At 43.0% G+C, this 23,175-nt stretch overlaps 1 protein-coding gene and 1 long non-coding RNA gene across 2 annotated transcripts in view; one reads left to right on the top strand and one right to left on the bottom strand.

Moving 5' to 3' along the window:
* CAMK1D (calcium/calmodulin dependent protein kinase ID) overlaps positions 1-23,175 on the bottom strand; it is a 205,297-nt gene that overhangs the window by 154,095 nt on the left and 28,027 nt on the right. The window lies entirely within an intron of this gene.
* LOC146762256 (uncharacterized) lies at positions 850-3,453 on the top strand. The gene is made up of 2 exons (XR_014933019.1): positions 850-1,012; positions 3,226-3,453. It is a non-coding gene; the product is annotated as an uncharacterized LOC146762256 (long non-coding RNA).

Raw genomic sequence — 23,175 nt, 5'->3', positions numbered from 1 at the left:
AAATATGCTTTTACTTCATTGCAAAGTCTGAGTATGAGAAGGGTTTGGACTAAAAGTCATGCAAAGTGATTAATGCAACATTATTATGTCCACTTTGCAGCTGCTTTCCCTCAAAGTTTCCCTCATTTCTGGCTCAATCTTAAGTAACATACAAGTTAAAATATTTAAAAATCCTTTCTAGTACTTCTTGTTTTCTCCACTTTAATTGTCCAGTTCTTCCTGGTCTTTCCTACATGGGAGCCATCTCTGCCCCCAGATAAATGCTTTATGAATTGATTCTCTTTGTCCCTCGAGCTCTCCCTTGGCAGTAAGAAAATCCAGATCCCAACATCTTGTGACAAGCAACCAGGATAAAACATACTGTTTAGCAGTATGGACTGTACAGGGAATGTGCTCCCTATCCAAGAGGAGATGAAAGGCTGAGCCATGGCTCAAATCATGACACAAATCTTGTTTTCAATTTTGCTCTTCCAGAGCATTTTCCTATGGATCACAAAATCATTTTATAACAAGACAGCTGGCTTTAGATGTAATTAAATGGTAACCAGAGTCTTAGGAAATTGAAATCACTTAACACTTGACGTGTAAGATCAATTCTGGGAACAGCATTCAGGGTTTACTAACACTGCTTTAGATCTTACTGCCCTCTTAAAAGCAGAGACCTCCTTGGAAACAAAATACTAAGCTTAATCATGAGGTTCCTCTGTGTTATGATAAAGGAAAAGGCACTTCTCAGGGAAATCTTGGGGTTAATTTGTTACATGGACCTTCTCTGTTATGTTTTCCTTGGCAAAGGATCAGTGAGCTCATTAATTTCTATATCTAACTAAGTTTCCGTTTGAAAGTACTATAAAGCAGAAACAACCAGATGCTCATGCCAAAAAGTAAACATTAAAGAGAATGATAACATAAATGGTCCCCTTTCAAATTGATTCAGATGCAACAGATCACAACAGACAAAACCAAATGCTCTTAAGATAAGAGATGAAGACCTCCTTACACTCTGCTTCAAGTAAGTATTTAAGCTAATGAGACCTAGAAAATCAATGAGCAGATATTGAACTGCTTTCTAGCCAAGCTTTGGACAGATTCTGGTAAACAAATACAAACCTAAAAATACATTAGTGGGGGAAAGCTTTCAGGAAATTACACGTTTATAAGCAGAAAGAGGGTTAAAAAAGGTGGGAAAAGGTACTGTAAAGGTAATTCGGATGAAGAGATTGAATTTTGTTGTTGTTGTTGTTGTTGTTGTTGTTTTAACATAAAGGCCGATTAGCCACATTCAGATCAGGCAGGATATTAAGACAAAATTCTTCTCAGGAAGAGCAGTGAGGCATTGCCATAGACTGCCCAGAGTGGTGGTGAAGTCACTGTCCCTGCAGAAGTTCAAGAAAAGGGTGGATGTGGCACTGAGGCAAAAGGTTAGTGGGCATGGTGGGGTTGGCAGATGAAATAGATGATTTCAGTGTGTTTTTTGTCCAACTGTAATGATTCTGTGACTCTATGATCAGTATGCTAAACACAATCACATTAAATCTACGGGCTACACACCATCTTTTTGGCTCATGTCATCTGCAGATGAGGACACTGAAAAGGGGAACTCAGTTCTTAAGAAAAAAACAAAGTGATTGTACCTAAGTGCAGGGCAGAGCTTGTAGATGCTGCTGACTGCTCACACTCCAAGGCCTCCTCAATGTTCCTCTTTGCTTTATTGTATATAACTAGAGGTTCCAGTTGAGGGGCTTTGGTGTTTTAGAAAGAAACACGTGAAATCTTTTAGAGAGAAAATATAAATGCTATTACAGGAAAAAATATATATATATATAAAACCAAAAACAAAAAATCCTATCAATAGTCTCCATTTTGCTACATTTTTCCTTTTGCTGAGAGTTCAGACACCCTTGAGCTGTACCACATGTTCCCAGCGTTACCAGTGCCACAACATCAGAGTATCAAATCAGCACACAATCATAACATGGCTTGAGTTGGAAGGCAACTCAAAGCCTATTCAGCTCCAATCCTTGACATGGGCTGGTTGCCCTCCACCAGATAAGGCTGCCCAGGGCACCATCTAACCTGGCCTTGAGCACCTCCAGGGATGGGGGCACCCATAATTTCTCTGGACAGCTATGCCAGTGTCTCACCATCCTGTGAATAAAGAATTAAAGTAACTTACTTCTTTGCCTCATTTGATGCCAGAGATCAGTTTGTCTCCAAATTGCTTGCCTGTTGCCATACTTGCTGTTCTGGTTTTTAATAAACTACTGTTTTGCAGGCAGTTTTGGAGAATCAGACAGAGAACAAAGAGACTACCAAAGCAACAATAAAAATGCAGATGGAGAAAACATTATAATGAATAATATTAGATTGGCCCTAAATTCAGAATTGGTGTCTCCACAGCTTATAAGAAGTCCATTGCTGTGTGCTTATTTCCAAGCTGTGAGGCATTCAGTATAACCCTTTCCATGACAAAATAAACATCCTCAGCAAACAGCTACTTTAAGGCCAAGAATTGCCAGTAGCAGCAGGTGAAATCTCCTTTCAAATAAAAAGGTGTTGCAATGCTAGCAGACATTCATTTTGCTTGTATGTGCTACTGTAACTTAGAAAAGGGAATCGGGTGATTTCACAAGGAGATAGAAGTGTATTAATTTTTATGTACCTCAGCTGTTCCTCAGTTGCCCCTCCAGTAGCCATACAGATACTAGAAATGCAGTACGTTGGTGCTGTCACAATATCAAGTTTTACTTCCAAATTTGTTTTTTCACAAAACGACATACAGTTTAATTGCATCAACCCAAATATTCCCTTCATCAAACCATTAAAAATACCTTTATGTCAAAGCCATTTGTGTGATGGATGAACCACCAACAAACACAAAACCAACAAACACCTGAGCTGACTGTGCCATGGAGGTCCAACCTCATGCCATCCCTACAGCTACTACTGTCACAACATACTCTGCTGAAGAGTTTGTCCCCTACTTTCTTACAGCCCCCCAGCTTTAGATACCAAAGATCTTGGCCACACGCTGCTTCTTTAAAAATAAAATAAAATAAAATAAAATAAAATAAAATAAAATAAAATAAAATAAAATAAAATAAAATAAAATAAAACAATCTTCAAGACAGTTAAATGAAAGAGATTTAAGGAAAAAATGAGTGACAGGATAAACTGTTGGCAGGACACAAGCCCAGTTTAATTGCCTGATTTTTGTTTTGGCAGCTGCGTGTCCCAGGGATGCCTATTTAGAGACAGATTTTACTTAAAGCTTCTGTGCTGCTGAATGAAGAAGAAACAGGAACAAAAACATGTCTCGTGGACACATACTGATTTAGAACCCCAGAGGAAGTGAGCCTCTTTGTGCAGCTCCCAAGCTTGTGTTGTTTGATTTCTTTTTCGGATTGGATTCATCATTTGATCCTTTTAACTAAAGAAAGATAATAAACACAACGTTGTGTTCTTTTTATTTTTCAAGCAAGCAGTAAAAACATATGTCAAAACTGTAAAACACTGAAAATGTAAGCAGAGAGATTTTGTTGGGAGCAGATAACTCTGGGATTGCAATTTTCTGGATGAAAGCTACATCACACAGGCTATATCCCAACCATATTCCTGTGGCCATACACCATACAAGCTCCACTGAGGCAGAGTCCTCACCTGGGTGCATGGCAGCCATGCCTATTTACCACTGGCACCAGCTCTTCACTTGGGACATCTCTGTCATAGGGTCTGTTTCACTACCTCATATCCTCAGTCTGTGTTGGCCATAAGTGGGTGAGACCATCCAGTGAGAAAGACACTGTGGTAACACAAATCTAGACATGAAGTTGCCATCTCTACTAAATGGATGTGTTACCCACTTTAAGATCTGAAGTTACTGGGGCTAAGGGCAGACAAGGATCACAGAATGACAGAATCATAGCATGGCTTAGGGTTGGGACATCACAGATCACCTAGTTCCAACCCTGTGCCACAGGTAGGATTGCCAACCGCTAAATCAGTACCAGATCATACTGCCCAGGGCCCCATCCAACCTGGCCTTGCACACCTCCAGGGATGGGACATCCACAACCTCTCTGGGCAACATGTTCCAGCACCTCACCACCCTCTCAGTGAAAAAGGACGAGTACACATCTATTCATCCAGTCCTATGAAAAGGTCTGCCAACCAGAAAGGCCATGCATTGCAGCTCTGCCCCACCACACTGTCCGTTGATACTTCTGGTCCCTCATCAGACTGACCTTTAAGTCCTCCTCTCTTTGGAGACACCAATCCCAAAAACCAAGAGGCTATGGTGAATCACCAAACCAGTAAAAACCCCTACCAGCAAGAAAACATCATCAACAGTGACATAAACCTGAATCATTCAATTAGTTATGAACATAAACAGCCTTACTGTGCTCAGTAGAAGTGTTTCTGGGCAGAAAATGACTTCCTGAAATACAACTCACCAAAATGCAGGATGTGGACTTTGCACACCCAGTGACCATTTTGAAGATCAAAGCAGCAGTGAGGCAGAGGGAGTCTGAGCCACACACTGTTTGCCTCATGTACACTTACGTAGAATTATGCAATGTCATTAAGTGGTGTAATAATTTGGAGTCCAACCATGCGTTTTTGTGGTTGAAGTGAAAGTATGCTTAATAGTGCCATTACGTCTAAAAAGTAGATCCTATGACTAATCACATCCACGGAGCGGCAAGTATAAAAATCTTCATAGGCTAATATTAAGAATGGATTATTTCTCTGGTAGATTTCCTCCTTATTCAAAACACAGCTGTGTAAAATATAATAGGCAGACCTCACATCTTCCTGTGCCTTCCATAGTGCCAGGATTATCACGAGCAAGCCAATAAACAGCAAAAACCTTCTGAGTAACAACAGAGGCCAATTTGCCTTCGTGCCACAAAGAAATGTTCCCACTTCACCCCAAATTCGATGATACCATGATTATGATGATACTTCTGCTATGATTCAAATGAGAAAGGATTCAGCCCTGTTAGAGTGTGAAAACTGTGATCCACTGTTATAGTGCTGCGCAAACAAGTTAATATGTGACTTGGATAATATGGATGGGGTCTTTAGTCATGCCCCAACTACGTGCTATCTGTTTAATTTTCCAATTTGGCTGATGTTGCTGGAAGCTGTAAGGTAAACCTAGGTGAAGACCTTGGCAAATGCTTACCCAAGGCTAAAGGTCATCTGGGCTGGCCAGTGTTATATGGCTGCCAAACCCTACTGAACTGGCTACCAAATATCTGTCAAAGGCGGATGATATTAGGTGGGGAACAAGACCTACAGTCATACCACAGACCATTTTACCTAAACCCAGCTTCTGCCAAGTGCCCAGACTTCCCTACCAGGACTTCTAAACCAAAATGAGGAGAAACTGACTCCAGTCCACCTGTCCCTGCCAACTTCTCCCATCCCATGCTGCTCATTAACTCAATACAGACATAGATTTGGCTTTAGCCTACCCAGAAGCCATCTTCTCCAGCCCCATCAGTGAAACGCTGTAAAATACAGAACAACCCAAAAGTTTGGTCTGCAACCAAGGAAGCGTTAAATATTCCTCCAAGCCATTTCTGACTCACATGTTTTATTTCAAGAGCACTGTGGTGCCCTGAGATTCAAGTGCAGTGGTCTCACTTCATCCCAGACAGAGAGAGGATGGATTTAATAGCACCTTATTCCTTGATCCAGTTCCTCTCCCTTTGGCTCTCTTTTCTCCACTTTCTTCTTTCATCCTCCTATTAAAGTAATAGTGAAGTGCAACCAACATTTTTCCTTTTTTCCAGACAGCCTTTAAGAGAGAAAAAACCTTTGTATGATGAACACTTGCTGTCCCTGGCTCCAGCCCCACACACTGACTCTCCCCTCTGTGGGCAGAGATCTTCTGCAGCTGTTTAGCTGGTATCCTCTGGGTTGTACCGGGAAATGCTTTTTGTGTTGCTAACACAACTTCAGAAAAGTTCATAAAATTTGGATTCTTTAATGCCAGGCAAGAACACTGAGTGATTTTCTCCTAGTATTTTGCTAGCTAGCTCAACCTCTCCCCCTCAGTAGCTTTCATGTCCCCGCAGATCTGCAGAGGATTCGTTGGGAAAAGTGAATAAACTCCTCTGGAAATAGGAACAGATCCAACTGAGATCAGGATGCTCTGCACCTCGTTGTGCTACAGCTTCATCAAGCTGAAGCCAGGTCAGGCAGCCATCACAAGACCAGAACAGTCCATACAGAAGGGCAGGACACGGCCGCTTAAGTATGCAAAACAAGACTGGGTTTGGGAACCAAAAGTGAGAGCCATAAAAAGGAAGGAAACATTTCAAAACAATTTGTTTTCTCATCATTTTCACTGCTGATTTCTATCACAAGTAAATGCATGGCCTTGATGTGAAGATACACATATTTTACCAAACCCAGATAAATTTTTTTGAGATTTAACTGTTTGGAGTCTACAGTGTGTTCAGAGATTGTTAAAATAATGAAGCTTCAAACCTTTGGAAAGAAAGCACCCTGTTAAAATATATTTATGTATGAAGCATAGAATCATTAAGATTGGAAAAGACTACTAAGATAATCTAGTCCAACCACTGACCCATCCCCACTATGCCCATCATGCTCATGTCCTTCAGTGCCAGATCTGCTCTTTTCTTGAACACCTCCAGGAATGGTGACTCCATTTCAACCCACAGCAGCCTGTTCCAGTGCCTCACCACTCTTTCTGAGCAGAATTTTTCCTTTATATCTAACCTGAAAACACTATCCATATATCTCTTCACATAAGTTATAAAGCAACACAAGGAGATGATAAAGCAAGTGGACAAGAGCATACACAACAAATATTTCAAAGCACTCAGCTGAGGATGACTGGAGGGTTAAGTGATCAAATGGACAGGTCGCATTTCCAAAATGTGAAAATTCAATTTGTGGGTACTGATGTCCAGGCAACTCTGGTTCATTCCATTCCCTAGTGCTTAGATGCTAGGAAATGTCTTTAAGAGCCTGTCCAGAAAATATCTGCTTATTTCAGAGCCATTTAAACCACAAGAGTTTATTTCTCCAGTTTGAGAGCAAATGAACAACACACTGACTCCACAGAGATGCTAAAGGCTTCACTGCGAGCCTCCCCCATTTGGCCTCCTATATTGTTTCCATAGGCACATTTTAGCAAGTATAAATGAGGATGCAGTGGGGGCATATTCAGTGAGCAGGAAACTTCCACCTTGGGTATAGGATGGCTTTTGAACTTATAAAAAAATACAGAGGTAAATTTAGTTCCTGTCTCTGTCCTATGCCAAGCTCTGAGGTCTCTGTTTGCAGTGAGCTGCATCCATAAGAGGCAGGAGCCCAAGAATGGCCAAAATGTGCAGGAGTGTTGGGGGAGCAGCTGACAGCTCCTGGCAGTCTCTGCAGAGCGGGCTGGAAAGGCTGCTGATGGGGTGTCAATAAAATGCTGTGACATTGAGCAGCACGCCGGTGCACAGAGTGGCAGCTGGAGGCCAGCCTGAGGGTAAAGGCTCGAGGAGTGGTGATCAAAACAAGATAGAAACACAGCATCCTTCAGCTACGTGAAGTTTCCAAGGAAGCAAGGAATGCCAGGTCTGTGTTAAATAGCTGGTAAAAACCCATCAGCTGTGCTCACACAGGAGACAGCATGCAGAAGGGATGCTTCACATCTCCCGGCCCATCCAGCCTTTAGTCCACAGCAGGTGGTCCACAGCACCCCACCAAGAGATGCTTGTTTCCTACACTATCTGTGGCTTCCATCTGCTTCTGAGATATGTACAGCCCTAAACCAGCCAGCACCGTCACAAACCCAGCCTCACAACACAACAGAGAGAACCAAGAGCAAATAGGAGTCCTTTCATATCTGGGGCCTGCCACTGATCTTCAAATAATTTGGGCTGAGAGGAAACTCTGGATGTCTCCAGTCTAGCCAACTATTCAAAGCACATCTAACTAGATCTCACAGCTCAGGGTTCTGTCCAGTCATATTCTGCATGTAGCCAAACGGGAGATCCCCCAGCCACTCTGACAACCTCCACAAGGGCTGAGCAGTCATGGTAAAAAGTTTTCTTGCATTTACTTAGAATTTCCCATCTCGTAACTTGTGCCTTATTGCTGCACAGCTCTGAGTAGACTGGGAGTCCATCTTCTCTGTGTGCTCCCAAGACAGCAAAAAAGGTCCTCCCTTTCCATCTCTTCTCCAGGCTGAACAAACATAGTCTTCTCAACCTCTCCTGTGATGGGCTCCAGTCAGTATATCACTTTGGTGGCCCTCAATGTCTTTGAGTTAATCAATGTTTTATGGGAACAAAGGCATCTGGGAAGCTTCAGAATGGTGTTTTCTTAGGGCAACAGTGAAGAATGTAATTTCCTCAAAAAGCCTTTTTTCTTCTTTATTTATTGCAACCTTCACTCTATCAGCTATTGAAGTGGATGATTTTCTGCCCCTCCTTCAGGATATACGTACATTGTGTTGAGTCGTGAATTTCAAAGGTAAACAGTGAGAAATCACAGAATCATAAAGATTGGAAAGAACTCTTAAGATCACCTAGTCCAACTGTCCACATTCTACCAATATTGCTCACTATACCATACCCCTATATACCAAAGCTACCTTTTTCTTGAACACCTCCTTGACGGTGATTCTGCCACCAACCTGGGCAGCCTGTTCCAGTGCCTGACCACTCTTCTGGAGAAGTTTTTCCTAATATCCAACCTGAACCTCCCTTGGCACAACTTGACACCATTCCCTCACACCCTATTGCTGTAACCCAAGAGAAGAGGCCAACCCCTGTCTCGACACTGCCACAAATGCTGACTGTGTGCAAGGCAACTGTAAAAACACAGTGCAATAAAAGATCCCCCATTGCTCAGAAAGAAAGGCTTTGGAGAGAGCAACCTGTGCCTGCAAAGCCTTCTTCTCTCACTAAAATTCAGAGCATCTCTAAAGCCTGAATAGGCTGCCAGTGACAATTCACATAGCACATTAGGCAATGGGAGGACTTGCTGTGTCAGGAGGACATGATGAAAGTTGATGCTGCTCTCCAGAAACTAATGTGTCTTCATTTGCTGCACAAATGATAAAGGGATGCCATTATTGGGAAACTAATACATTTTTTTTTGGAGCTTGGTGATTAGCACAAGTAATTATTCAGAGATATCGGTTGTTTTATTACAGCAAGCTTGAGAGTGGTGTTTGTTCATATAGGGAGAATGAAGGGCGAGACAACTGTGCTGTGCATTGTGTAATTACCACAGCAGGGCTAGGCCTGCTCTGTTGATGAAAAGCTCCACAGAAATTCCAAAATATGCTCAGTCAGTGTTTACTTACTACTTGCATCACTGCAGTCTTTCTTAATCATTAGAACAAAAAGAACAACCATGAGAATAATTCACAACATCCACTTACTATTTTATGTATGGCTACTAATTTGATCTGAACGTTCTTATTTCTTTCCATTTCGTATATATGAGCAAATCTAAACAGGCTGAATACTAGTGGAGTACACTTGGCTCAAAAATTATACTGGGGGCAATGGAAATGTTCAGAAAACAAAAAGATAATATTCATTCTATGAGTAAATTTCACCAGAACTTGTTATGCTTATATATATGACTCAGGTCCTTCATTCTGAGACCATATGTAAGGATCATCACAGGGCTGAACGCAGGACTTCTTGCATGTGCAAAGGCAGCACAAATAGGTACTTTGTTCTCCCTTTTGCTATTATTTTCTTTGGCTAACTGTCTGCTTCACTGGGCTGGTTATTAATATTCAGTTTCCTTGCCATAGGCATTCCACCCTGCCCATTTCTCCTCCAAAGCTACTATAAAAGGCTTTAATTTAGAACACAGTCTTGAGCCCTATGTAACGATCCAAAGATTTTAGGGAACAGAAGTCTGACAAAGCTCAAAGGGTTTCGTTCAATGGGATACTAACTTCCAGAGCAGATACTGACTTCACAACATGCCGTCCTCATGCTCTCGTACCCATCCCATTGATCTCTCTCCCACACTGGTGCAGAGATAGTGTCAGCCACTAACACTCTGCTACAGAGATTTGGCTCTTTTTCAGGAGTGTCTGCAGTATTAGCTCTGCCTCGTTGCGTCAGCCAAAAAAGTAGTCATCAAATACATGTTTGCTGACTTCTCTGTGCATCCTATGTAATCTACATAACTGACCTTCTATTCCTTTCCCTGAGATTTGTCTGCTCTTGTTCTGTTTTCCATCATTTCCTATGAAAGAGCAACTATATGCTATTTATTTCCCTGCTGCAGTTATTAGTCTGTTGTAAATTACTGGCACAGGGCTAACCCATTGCTAAACTGCAATTTAAAACACAAGGATGCTCTTAGTTTGCATAACCCTCTGAGTAGGAGTAAATTTTACTTTCTTAAGCCCATGCTGGGTTGTAGAAATCCCTCTTCTGTTTTACCTAATGTAAAACTAAAGAGTTTCACCGTGTGCTTTGTTCTTTTTCTACAAGATATGCCATCATGAAGTCCTGTGTAATTAACAAACCCTGATCCTCAGTTAATATAAGAGCACACAGCTTTATATGTGTACGCTTCACCAGTTCTGGCTTTGGCAGTTTGCTTCTGCAAGCTGCGATCTCTGTGATACCGTCACAGCTCATAAATACAAGAGATGAGACTCCTTGTAGACCCACACGTTGTGACATGTCACCTGCGCTCCGTGCCACTGCTGCTCCCATTACTTTGATATATATTTCTCATTACATCATAAATAACACAAAAATTATACAGAATCGGAGGTGTTGTGGAAATCAGTCTCTTCCAGAGAATCATCACAGTTAAAAAACTCAATAATTCTTTAATCCATTAGACACCGTATTGAAAAAAATATTGTAGCAAGAATGAATTTAAAGAGAAGGCAGAAAAATATATTCCAAGTGGGCGACATCTTACGCTGCAATAATATTCTCCTTAATACGTTTGGACAAATGTTTTTCAGAAGATAGATGATGTCTAAATGTTCTTTCTAGATAATTCCTTGTGTGCTTTCAATGTTCTGGAGATAATTAGTCACTGTAACAGCAGCGTTTAGACGTTTAAACACACATTTTTTCACTAAAAAATAATTCAGTCAGGCTGGTAATGCGATAACCCTTCTCTGATTAATTAAATTTTCAGTGCGAGGTATTCTATACAAGTACACCCAGAGACAGAGTGCAACACCAAGCACTCTTGTAGCTAATGCTGTCTTTGCAGATTTACATTCTATTATTAAGGCTGCTGCATGCTGTCTGTGATTCCTGAGCCAAAATTTTCACCTTTGCATTATGAGAAGCCTACATTCAGACTTTATATACACACAAATCCCAGTCATCAGTGTGGCCATCTCCAGAAACAGATTTGACCTTCCTAATCCATTTCAAAAAAGCCAGGAATTAAACAAAGAATGTATCTAACCTGATCAACAGAAAGCTCAATATTAGACTGTATTCCTCTGCTTAATTTAAAAGACAATTCAGGAACTCCTGAGGATTCAGCTGGAATGAAGGCTTTTATCAGCTCACTAGCTAGAAGCATAGTTTGGGGTAACTCATCTATAGAAACATAGAAAGGTTTGGGTAGGAAGGGATGCAGCCTAAATTATGTGCATGTTGGCTCCTATTCAGTTTTTCACCCACCAAGTACCCTTATGTTCTTCTCTGGAGGGCTGCTCTCAGTCCATTCATCACCCAGTCTGTAGCAGGAGTGAGGACTGCCCAGACCCACATGCAGGAACTTACTGCATTTCAGGAGATTCACATGGTTCCACACTTCAAGACCATCAAGGTTCCTCTGGACGGTATCCCTTACATCTAGTGCACCAACTGCGCTACTCAGCTTGGTATCATCCACAAACTTGCTGGAGGTGCACTCTATCCCAGTTTCTACGTCACTGATAAAGTTATTTAACAGTAGTAGTGCCTTGAGGAATGCAGTTCATTAATGGATTCCATTCAGACATTTATCTATTGACTGTTGCTTGCTATATGCAGCCATCCAGCCAATTCCTTATCCATCTAACAGTCCATCCAATTCAAAGGCAAGAACATTGCTGAGGATTGCATTAAAGGCCCTACAGAAGTTCAGGTAGATGACATCAGTTGTTCTTTCCTTGCCCACTGATGTTGGCTAAACGTAATTTAATGTTGCCTGATTTTACAGAGTTCCCGTCCATAAAAAACATGTGTCTATAGTTATTTTGGGTCAGCGTTATAGTATTATGTACACAGACCTTTTGGTTCTATTGGTTTCAACAGGCACATGGCAGAGTCTGATCCTGATTAACCACTGGGTATCAAGGGCTTAGGTTCACAGATTATCTGGTGCTGCATCACAGCTCACTGCATTTGGAAGCTAAATTGTCTTCACACCTTTCTAACCTCAGCATTCACCGTACAAAACTGTTTTCTAGCTGGAATTGTGAGCTCTTATAAAACAACCTTGCACCTTCCATCAAGGATCTTCAGATAAATTAATTCATTCAAGCTGATAATACTCCTGTGAGATAAGTGATGTTGTAATCCCCATTTTATCAGCACAGAAATAGAGGCAATGAACAGTCATACTTCTGGGACAAGAGAATGCAAGGAATCATTGTGAGAGACAGCAATAAATCTAATATCTTCTGACAACCAATCTGTGCCTTCAACCTTAATAAAGTCTACCATGCAGCCAAAAGAAAGGAGACTGGTTTCATTCTGATAACTCCTGCTTGTTTCACATGCTGGAGCTGCAGGACCATGTTTATTTTGTACCCACACAATATGCAGACCTGATTGCTCAGCCTCCTGCAACACGCCAATGCTAAAGAGCATCTCCTGCCAACTGCAACTGGCATGTTATTTCTATTAATCATCCATATATGCCACTTGAGCAAGATGGAGTATTCTATTTATATGAAGCATTGCACTGGAAATTCCCCATTTTCTCTGGGGCCAACCATCTATTCTGACTACATTTATACAGAGTCTTGTCTGTTTGTTTGGGTTTTTTTGGTAAACAATTAGATTATATCTTTTGTTGCCCTATTCATTAAAAGTATGTGGCAGGGAGTCTGCAGTTTCCTTGCTGTGCAAACAAACGCTTCTATTAGAAAAGCTGCACAAAAAAAAAAGACTGAGATATGAAACAGCAAGAAAGGATTACCCCATCAATAATCCACTGCTGAGATCCTGTCTTATGACCCTTATCAGTGCTCAGACAACAGGATAGGAGAATGCTGTATGGAGAGCTTGGCGATCCACTGTTTTACCTTTGAATTGAAACTACAAAGCCTTAGGTCAGTTAGTCCTTACCTTAAGAGTTTGGCCACATTGTCACTGTGAGGAACAAGCAAGCAAATGACCAAACACAGCACACAAGAATACCCCAAATGAGGTTGCTCCAGGTGCAGTTTAGCTACATCATCTTGTTTGGGTGCCCAACCCTATAAGCAAACCAGCCTTGGGTGCTGGTGAGACCAGTAGCTCTGTGCCACTCATGTCCGTGGTGCAGACAATCCCCTAAAGCGCATGACTTATCAGTGCCCACGGGAATGGTTTTACAATAAAGACATTGCTCCTTTCACGTCCCTTCACATGCTGGAGTCTACAGTGCCAGTGCCCCCAGTTGCGTCGGTGTTCTTGTAAGTGTGAAAACCTCGATGAAGGGAAAATCTCTGCACCAACAAGGAATATTCCTGGTTGGCTTCCAATGCAAACCCAGCACTTGCAGCTTGGTCTCACAACACATCGCAAGTGAGTTTGTGATTGACTCCTTCCTCTGTTACACACAAGCTGATATAAGTAACAAAAACCTTCATGGTCTTCCCCGGGTGTTTGGCTGACACGTCCACGTTATGAGCACTTGGGTTTGCATCTCCAACAGAAGAGCAAGATATCAGCTGAGTCTACAGCACTGCCAATAATTATCAATAACGTATCTAACAAGCCATTATATAAATTCCCTTACGTTCTGCAAATGGATAATTACAAAAATGGAGAGTGGCTTCATAGTTGAGGCTGCAGAGACTTCCACTTGGAAGGACACAGCCTCTTGGTTCTTTAGTAATTTTATAATAAAACTCCAGAGACATTAGTTTGAAATGGATGCAGGACAGGAAATGGAGGAGGGTTTTGCTCCGACAGCCAATTTCTCTGAATTTTGCATGAGTCAAGCAAGAATAATTGGTCCAGAATTTGTAACACCAGAGAATTCTATCTGCGCTGCATGACAGCCAGTGAGCCCCTTTGCAGAGCACAGGAGGGACGACCAGACACCTTTTTACCACAAATCCATGTTGCTGGTAGGGAAAGATGCTAACTGCAACATCAGCTACAGCAGCAATTTTTGCAGCACAGACACCCGGCTACTACCAGCACAGTTGTGACCTCCAAATTGTCACACAAAAGCCATCAGTCTGTCCGTTGTTAATGCAGGGGTTGGTGCAATGATTTGTAGACAAAAGGTTCAATACTGCAATCTCAGGCTCACTTCAACTCTCCCCACTGTCCCATGGGTGCATCAATAAAACAAATGAACTGCGCTTCAGTGAATCAGCACAAACGTGCTCAGCAAAGCAGCAGTGTGAAGCTCAGAGAGCAAAATGCACAGCTAAGGATGCTAACAGTTCAGCCTGGTTACACTGAAAGCAGGCTTGGTGGGTGTTAAGAAATGGGCGCTGGCACCACTGAACATGGTGATGACAAAAAATAACCCAGTATACTTTAAGTGTTCATGCTTGATATTGGGAAGAACAGAATTTTTGTGTGTAAGATTTACTACCAAAAAAAAAAAAAGCTAAAAGCCAAACAACTGAACAACCTGCTACATTCCTTGTGTGGGGTCATGAATCTCACATGGGTCCCATGACATCCCCTTGGCCACTGCAGCCCACCAGCAGTGGCAGCTGTGGCCTCTATGGAAAGCTCGCCCAAAGAAAGTCACAGAGGGAGGCTTCATGTTGTGATCTTTGGCTTTAAATCAGTGTTCTTCAAAGATGTTCAAATCCCACTGAAAACACAACCAAAAGACAGCTGAAAATTACCAGCTGCTGAATGATTCCAGTCTAGAGATTCCTCCATGACTAAAAGAGGGAAAATGTTGTTCGTTACCAGCTTACGGATCTCACAAACACTGGGGTGAGTGCTCAGGAGCCCAGTAAGAGAATTACCCCCAAGCAAAAAATTAAACACAAAAAGCTATTCAGACCACGCCAGGAGGACTGTATGAGTTTGTGATGCTGGTGTGTTTAACTGTTACAGTGAAGCAAGAGCTGGCTCCTGCTGAGCACTGGCAAAACCCCCTCCCTGGCATCCAACTGTACTGCCAGAGCTCAGTGCAGAGGTTTCCATCTCCACTCCCAAGGGACAAGAGAGTGAGAGAAGGCATATAGTTAGGACGGAGCAGGGAACGGGCACACTTAGTCCCTGCCCTGCAGATAAAGAGTGTTTTCTTTTCCAGTATATCTGTAAAGTCTATTATGAATTGTGATTTTTGTTGTTGTTGTTCTTTTGCAATTGCATTCTGTATTTAAAAAAAACTTCTCGATAATGTGATGGGGCTCATTAGCAGATGTTGTTAATAGCTTGCAGCATCTCAGTTGTGACAAGGGTTGGCAGAAGGCTTGCTGTCCACAGCACCTTGCCCAGGAGCCCAAGCATGCAGACAATGAGATGGTCTAACCAATCCATCAGGAAGCAACTAACCACTTAGACTGATAGAACCATCTAGGTTAGAAAAGACCTTCAGTACCAAGTACAATCATCAGCCTGACCTACTGAGTCCTATCACTAAACCATGTCCTGTATCACAGTATTGGCTTCAGCCCAGCTATCCAGCCTGTCCAGATTCCTCTGTAGGTCCTTCCTACCCACAGGCAGATTAACGCTTCCTCCCAGCTTGGAGTCATCTGCAAACTTACTGAGGGTACATTCAATCCCCTCACTCAGGTCATCAATAAAGACATCAGAGAGGACAGGCCCCAGTACCAACCCCTAGGGAACATCACTACCACTGTTTGAGGTCTGGTGGGAAACTTATCCCATTATAGAGGGTTAAGCAGTCTGCATTCAGCTCTTTCTGCTGCAAGCCCTTGTGCCATGCAGTGCACCAACTGCAGTAAGAGCAGGAGCAGTTTCAAGGACTTGAATCTGGACAGGCAGGTTTAAACTCAGTAAAACTGACTTTGGACTGTAGATTGAAGATAAATGAGTTCTCTTTGGCACACTGCAAGATGTAAGATTCTATTGCTTTCCCCCAGGGAAGCATTAGGATCCCCCTCCAAAATGAATTTAGACTGCTTTGGACAAAGCAATGGAGAATATTTTACAGGGAACAATCTTGTGGGTGGAAGGGATGATCTCATAGGTCTTTTCCATCCGTGATTTCCAGGATTTTTTGTGCTTCTGACATAAAACCCCAAAATAGCAACATTAGTCTAGGTCAAGATAACACAGAAACCATGTATTTGTTTTACATCTGGCCATGAATAGATGTGCAACACACTGGTTGTATGAGTTGCTCCTGGATACTGCCCTGGGACTTGGGCTTTACACTGGGCTGCAGGGACATTCAACATGGTGACCATGTGATAGAATCATAGACTGGTTTGAGTTGGAAGGGACCTCAAAGATCATCTAGTTCCAAGCCCTCTGCAGCAGGCAGAGTTGCTAACAACTAAATCAGTCACTAGCCCAGGTTGCCCAGGAATCCATTCAACCTGGCCTTAAACATTTCCAGGGTGTGCATATAAATACCAACATATATGCTGCCCAGAACACAGGAATGCTCCTTCATGTTGCCACATTGTCTCCTTTTATAACTGCATTGAGCATTTCTAACAGTCATGAAAAACATGGGCATGTACATATATAATATGGTGTACACCTTAGGGATCCAAGCATGCCACTAGCCTGTTCCCACACCCAGTCCTGGAGGGTTTTCTATGAGATTCTCAATAATGTCATAAGCAACGCTGCGGCAGATATGAGCATGTCTAATAGCTTCATCAAGTTCAACCTCATGTATGACAGCTTCACCTCTCCTCTCAGCCAGCTTGCAGAATTTGCCCCCACATAACAGGATATCCACGGCCTTTGCGAGAGCACAGACAAGGAGAAGTGACTTGTTAAACCACAGCAGCCTGACCCAGGCTCAGCTTACCATAAATTCTTTGACTTCGCAGCATCTCACATTGTTTACCCACAAAACTATGACCATCTCGGTTTTCCTATCTCAAAACAAGAGCAGTAATATTTGTCCCCACCATGAACTGCAGCTTAATGAAGGCACGTCTTCAGAGCACTCAGAAATCACTGCCTCACAGCAGATAATGGGAGACACTGGAGAGCCGTGCCCTGCTGGATTGCACATTGCAGGTCATTAACTAATCCCCGCAGTATGTACCAATAACTCTTACGATTATAAAAGGAGTTACAGATACATCAAGGGAAAACCAGACCCCTCGGGGATCAGCAACTGCTGTCTCACTGCAGTCTGGTGGCTATTACAAATGACAAACATTAGAGAGGATTGAGGCAGATCAAACAAACTCAGCCTTCGAATGCAGCCACCGAGAAAGCCCAGAGAGTTTTCTAAGATCTTGAGCTGCCCCTAACATACACAAATGAGAAAAGCTGTTTATTGAAATCATTAACCCATGTAAAACATGACAAAACCGCACTTTCCATCTGCCTTCAGTTGATGCAGTTATTACTGGGTGAAGTCAGACAGCACCAGGATTGCCCATCCTGTGATTCCTGGTCCTTTCTGAATGCTCCAGCTCCTGGAACCAGCGATTACCCAAGGGTTTGGAGTGGGGAGGAGGGAAAGGGACCTGTGGTACTGGAGGAAAAACATAAATGTAAAGCATAGAAATCTAAGCTTCATCATCCAGAAAGTTAGCTGGAATATGAAAACAAACAAGCAAACAAACAAAAACAGTTTTATTTCCAATCTTGTGATTTGAAAGTCCAACATGTTTTGCTCCAGGCTCTCAGTCTGGACCCTAAGTTCAAGAGGGCTCACAGCTCACTGTGCATCCTTTATCATTACATCTAAGTGTGGTTTTGCCTCCTATGGACAGTAGGGGAATCACCACTGCAGAGATATGGGGCTCATTTTCCTATCGGCTGCTTTGCATTTCAACAGCCCACATACATAATATTACATTTCCAGATGGTGCTGACCCACTGATCAGCTGGTTTGAGGTTCGACAGCATCACCCCACTCCCTAATGGATAGATAGAAGAGATGCCAGCACCACCAGCACCCAGGTGCCAGCATCTGTGGCAGGTGAGGGTAACACACAACCAGACCCAGCCGCAGCTTTGCCCTGGGTTGTCAACCAGTGACAGCCACTACGTGCCACAGCAGATCCTGCCTTTGAGTCATCCCTGTGCTTTACATACAACATAGGGGCTGATGCAAATTTATGTAACCACACACCAGCCAACTTTAGTCACCCTCTTGTCATGCACACACAGGCATATCCCTCCACACACGCCACAAACCCTGCTGTGTGCTTCTGAAAACCAACGTGGCTCTGGAAGCCAGAATGGGAATGTATTCCAGGCAGACAAGGCACAAACCCCATAAAAGCTGCAACAGCATCCCCGAGCTTCTTGGTCCCCAGGGAATGGAGAACAGGTTGCCCCATCCCCATCGTGTGAGCAGGACACAAATGATTTTTCCTAGGGATGAGAGGGTTAAATCCAGCAGAAACAAGCTGGATCCAAACACATTCCCCAGATTGTTTTGAGGACTGAGAGGAAAACAAGTATTCCTCAGAGAAAGGCCGCCAATTTGTCTCCCTGTTTGCTAAATGACCTCTGCGAGAGATCTTAATCTGTCTTTTAATAGGTTCTGCAAAGCAATCTCATCTGTGGTGACCAAGGCCATGCTTGAGGGGGAATCTGAACCCATCTCCTGCAGAGAGGTCCCTGGAGATCCTCCGCCTTTGGAAGCACTGCTGTCTTTTCATTTATGAAATTAATCCATCCTCAGAGACTGAAGCTTATCAACTGCTGCTCAGGTGAAGGTCTGCCAGACCCACGGCCACAGTTCGGCAAGGGAAACACTCAGCAAAGCAAAACACTCAGAAATACTGAGCAATGTGACTCCAGGACTCTTCTGTGTGGCCATATTCCACCCCAGCTCCAGGACTCAGGAGACACCAGTACTTTCCCCAGCCCTGAGTGCACTGCATCATTCGCGTTGCAGAAAACAGCACAGTTTTTCCTTTTTCCTTTTCTTTTTCTAAAAAGGGCAGAAAATATTTTTCTTACAAAATCCTACATAACACTTCCTCTTCTGGATGCACATTTCAAGCTCCTTATTTAGTGCAAATCTGTATATTTCCACGGGGAACAGGAGCGTTGCGTTGGCTGGCACCAGCTTCTTCTATCTCAGGGAAACCAAGTTTGGGTAATAATAATTTGCTTATCTTTAATTTCCTTGTTCTTCCACTGGATGATGAAGTTGTTTGTTTGTTTGTTTTATCTCCTGCCACAACCTACAGATGAACAGGGCAGTGCGAATCATATGCCTCTAGTGTAGTGGGTTGGATCTCTGCACTGGAAAAAGCAAGTTCTGTACACACCCTTGGAATTCAAATCCAGACCTTATGATCATGTTTCCAGCTCTGTCACTATTTGTGGTTCCTCTGTAGCCTTGAAAGTCTGTAAGTACAACCATCACGTCCCATCAATAAACCATGTCCCTTAGTGTCACATCCACATGTCTCTTAACTCCAGGGATGGAGACTTGACCACCTCTCTGAGCAGTTTGGTACAATGCTTGACTTTCTCAATGAAGAAATTCTTTCTGATAACCTCCCCTCGATCAACCTGAGACCATTTATTCACATCCTATCTGTTGTCACCTAAGAGACAGACACACTTCTAGCTGCAGCCTCCTTTCAGGCAAGACTGATGAGATCTTTCCTCAGTCTCCTCCACTAGTGTTGCTGGCCATACTTGTTTTGATGTAGACCAGGAGCTAAGAGCCTTCTTGGACACCTGGGCACCTATATATATATATATATATATGGCAACTGAGGTTTGCTATAACCACCATGAGATTTCAAAGTATAAATTCTATAGATTAATGTTGTTGCCCCTAGCACAGCTGAAATCTTCATTCCCACTGTGCTTTTATTCCCGTTGTCCAAATGAATTCATGATGGAGTCACTACCAGTTTCCAAGTCATCCAAGGTTGAGCCTGAAGTGTAACAACAGAACTGCCTCCAAAAGTAAAGTTAGATGAGTACGGAGCACCCACAGTGGAAGAATACATAAATAGACACTGTCACACATTTATTTCAGGATGGTGACAGTCCTCTGTTGGTTAAGACGTGGTTACAAAGCAGAGTGCTGCAGCGTACAAGCACTGACTGCATCCCCTGCTGTTGAGGCTGAACTTGCAGCTCTCCATGGAGATGTGGCGGGGCAGTCTCTGCAGACTTGGGGTTGTTAAAATGAGAACAGCTCCCATTGAGTGCAGAGGATGACATCCCCAACGACAAAGGCAAACTATCCTCCTTCCCTCTGAGCCAAACAGTCATCCTGGATTTGATGCATGCTGTCTTCTTTAAGCTCTCCTCTATATGGCTGTTTCCCAAAATAGACTAGTCATGATGCATTCCTGAGAGTGGGGCCCTGGTGTTATTTCCACCACAGTACATGGAGTGCCTGCCACAGCATCCATCCACCTGACACAGACAGCTTGACCCATGGAGGCTAACACAGGACAAGCCAAAACAGCATCATTGCCCTGCTGTGCAAGGAGCAGCTGTGTCCAAGCTTGGCCATGCTAGAGCCACCAGTAAACTGACAGGGAACTCTCTCTGCTGTGTTTCTGTGTGCAGACCCCAGGGGAGAAGGAATGTCAAAGCAAACAAGAGCCTCGTGAGGTCAAGGTTGTGAAGTCTTTCTGCAACAACTTAATCCTATGGTAAAGCAAAAGGAAACACTGCAATTGCATGACTCACTGGTTTATTATAAGCAAGCTGACTGGTGCAGGAGGGCTTCCACCAAAAAACAGACAGCTGACAAAGGTCTGCAGGCAGCCAGATACCGCAGACCTGGCACTCAGGGTCAGTCACAACAGACAGGTTACAGGGAGTCACGAGGCCTCCCACCCTCTTACTGGAGCTGACAGCATCGCGTTCAGACTCTGCTGGCCTCTAATGATATCCTCCCACCTCAGCACTTCAGCCCTCATGGGGACTGGGGGCTGCCAGTACAAATGGCTGCGAACTGAGGGGAGGAAAGTAATAAAAACAGCGGTGAAGCCAAGGGAAAATGCTGAATTTCCTGGACACTTTCCATTCCCAGCTGCTTGGTCCCATGGACTCCAAGTCCTCCAACTGAATCCAGAGACAGACAAATGGGAAATGAGATGTCTCTCAACTGGGAAAAGACATGTCAAAACATTGTAAAGCTGATGAAAATTCACCCACACTCACTTCTGTTATCTCATGTAGTCCTTGGCCAAAGACCTTCACAATGACCCAACTAGCATCATGCCAGCAATGGACATGGCAACAGAGTGCTGCCATTCTCCTCCTTTACATCACAAGCAACAACCCAGAGTATCTGCCATGTCCACATCCACAAAGAAAAGGACTCATTCATAGCTCAGTCACACTTAAACACTGTTCCCAGATAATGACTGTGGACAATACTTCTTACTGTTCATCTCCATCCCCTTCCCAGCCTGGCTCCTAAACTGCAACAGAGCCCACAGTCCTCTCCTTTCAGTTTGCTATTGAAGCACTCAATTAAGAACTTTCTTGTCAGAAAACTGCTTTCCTATCTGTATTAAAATTAGTTTGAAGGTGGGTGGATTTATAATGCTCGTGACATTAGGCAGAATTCTTATGTTTGCTTTTCAGATTTGATTGAAAACCAAAATAGTTTGTTTTAGGAGGCTCTAGAGAAACCAGTCAGCATGGTATCAAAACCTCAATTTACTTAAGAACATGTTAATTTGTTCCCCTACTTCACAACCACATATACATGCTGAAGTCCAGCATGGGGATGAACAGCCCTAGATGCACACCATATTGGCTTCTACAAATGTACTACAATCACCTTTGTAATGCATACCATCCCCAACCTCCCCACACACACACCCTTAGTCCCATACTAGGGCTCTCCAGTCTCCTGTCCATTAATTTCTTTCTTGCTCCACTCTTTTCACACACTCCTTCCACTGTACCTGGGGTACTGGTTTACCTTCACACTACCCTAAATGTTCTGTCCTTCTCATACCCACAACCTTTCTTCCACCACTTCCATTCTCACTTCCTTCCTGTCCTTTAGGAAAATGAGGATGACAGTATTTTAATTTGCATGGGACCGCTGTGTAAAGTAAAGCAGATGAGAAGGCAAATTGTGCTGCAAGGCCTCAATAGCTGCCATAATCATGTAGTCATTGGATTTTTAGATAAAGACTGGCTGCAGGCCAGTCACGGATCACAGAAGCTCCATGCCCATTCACTCCTTTTTGAATGTTTTCCTTTACAATCAATAGACTTCTGCACACTTAAAAGATGACTTTAGCTAAGAACAAAGTAGATACAGCTTCAGAACTGGTGCAGGAGACAGCAGTTAAAAATACTGTTAAAATCTAAAGATTTTAATCCAGCCACCTGCTTGTTTCAACATATGTCCCACCTGTCCTCTCCTCTCCCTGCTGAAGTCCCAGCCTATGCAGAAAGCACTGCTCAACTCTTTGGAAATTTTAGCTGCCTATCTCCAGGTCTTCTCTACCTCCATTCATAAACACATTTTCCCTTAATGGATTATCTCACATTTATTTACATTGGAGGTCACGTGCTACTTCTCTGATACAGTCATTTTCATGAGGTCTTTCTGGAGCCTCTTATCATTTCCATGGCATCTGACTATCTATAGGGGCTTCTTCAAATTCTATGTTTACATGTGACCTATCACATTATATAGGCTTTCCCTTTCCCTTTACTGGAACAAGCTTTCCATTTCCCAGGTGCCACCTTTCGGACCATGTTACACTTCTTAACTTTTCTGCTAAGCCTGCAGGAATTCTGTGCAGGTTTCTTGCTTTTTCAAGCCATGTCTTTCATTGTCTACCTCATATTTACCTTCTCCCTCTCTTGAAATCAAATCTCCACATACGGGATTTAT

This window comes from Coturnix japonica, chromosome 1 (assembly GCF_054131305.1).
Source record: "Coturnix japonica strain WE chromosome 1, WE-NBRP24, whole genome shotgun sequence".
In the NCBI taxonomy this organism is placed as follows: Eukaryota; Metazoa; Chordata; class Aves; order Galliformes; family Phasianidae; genus Coturnix; species Coturnix japonica.
The sequence above is the reverse complement of the archived record's forward strand: the minus strand, read 5'-3'. Positions and strand labels throughout refer to the sequence as shown.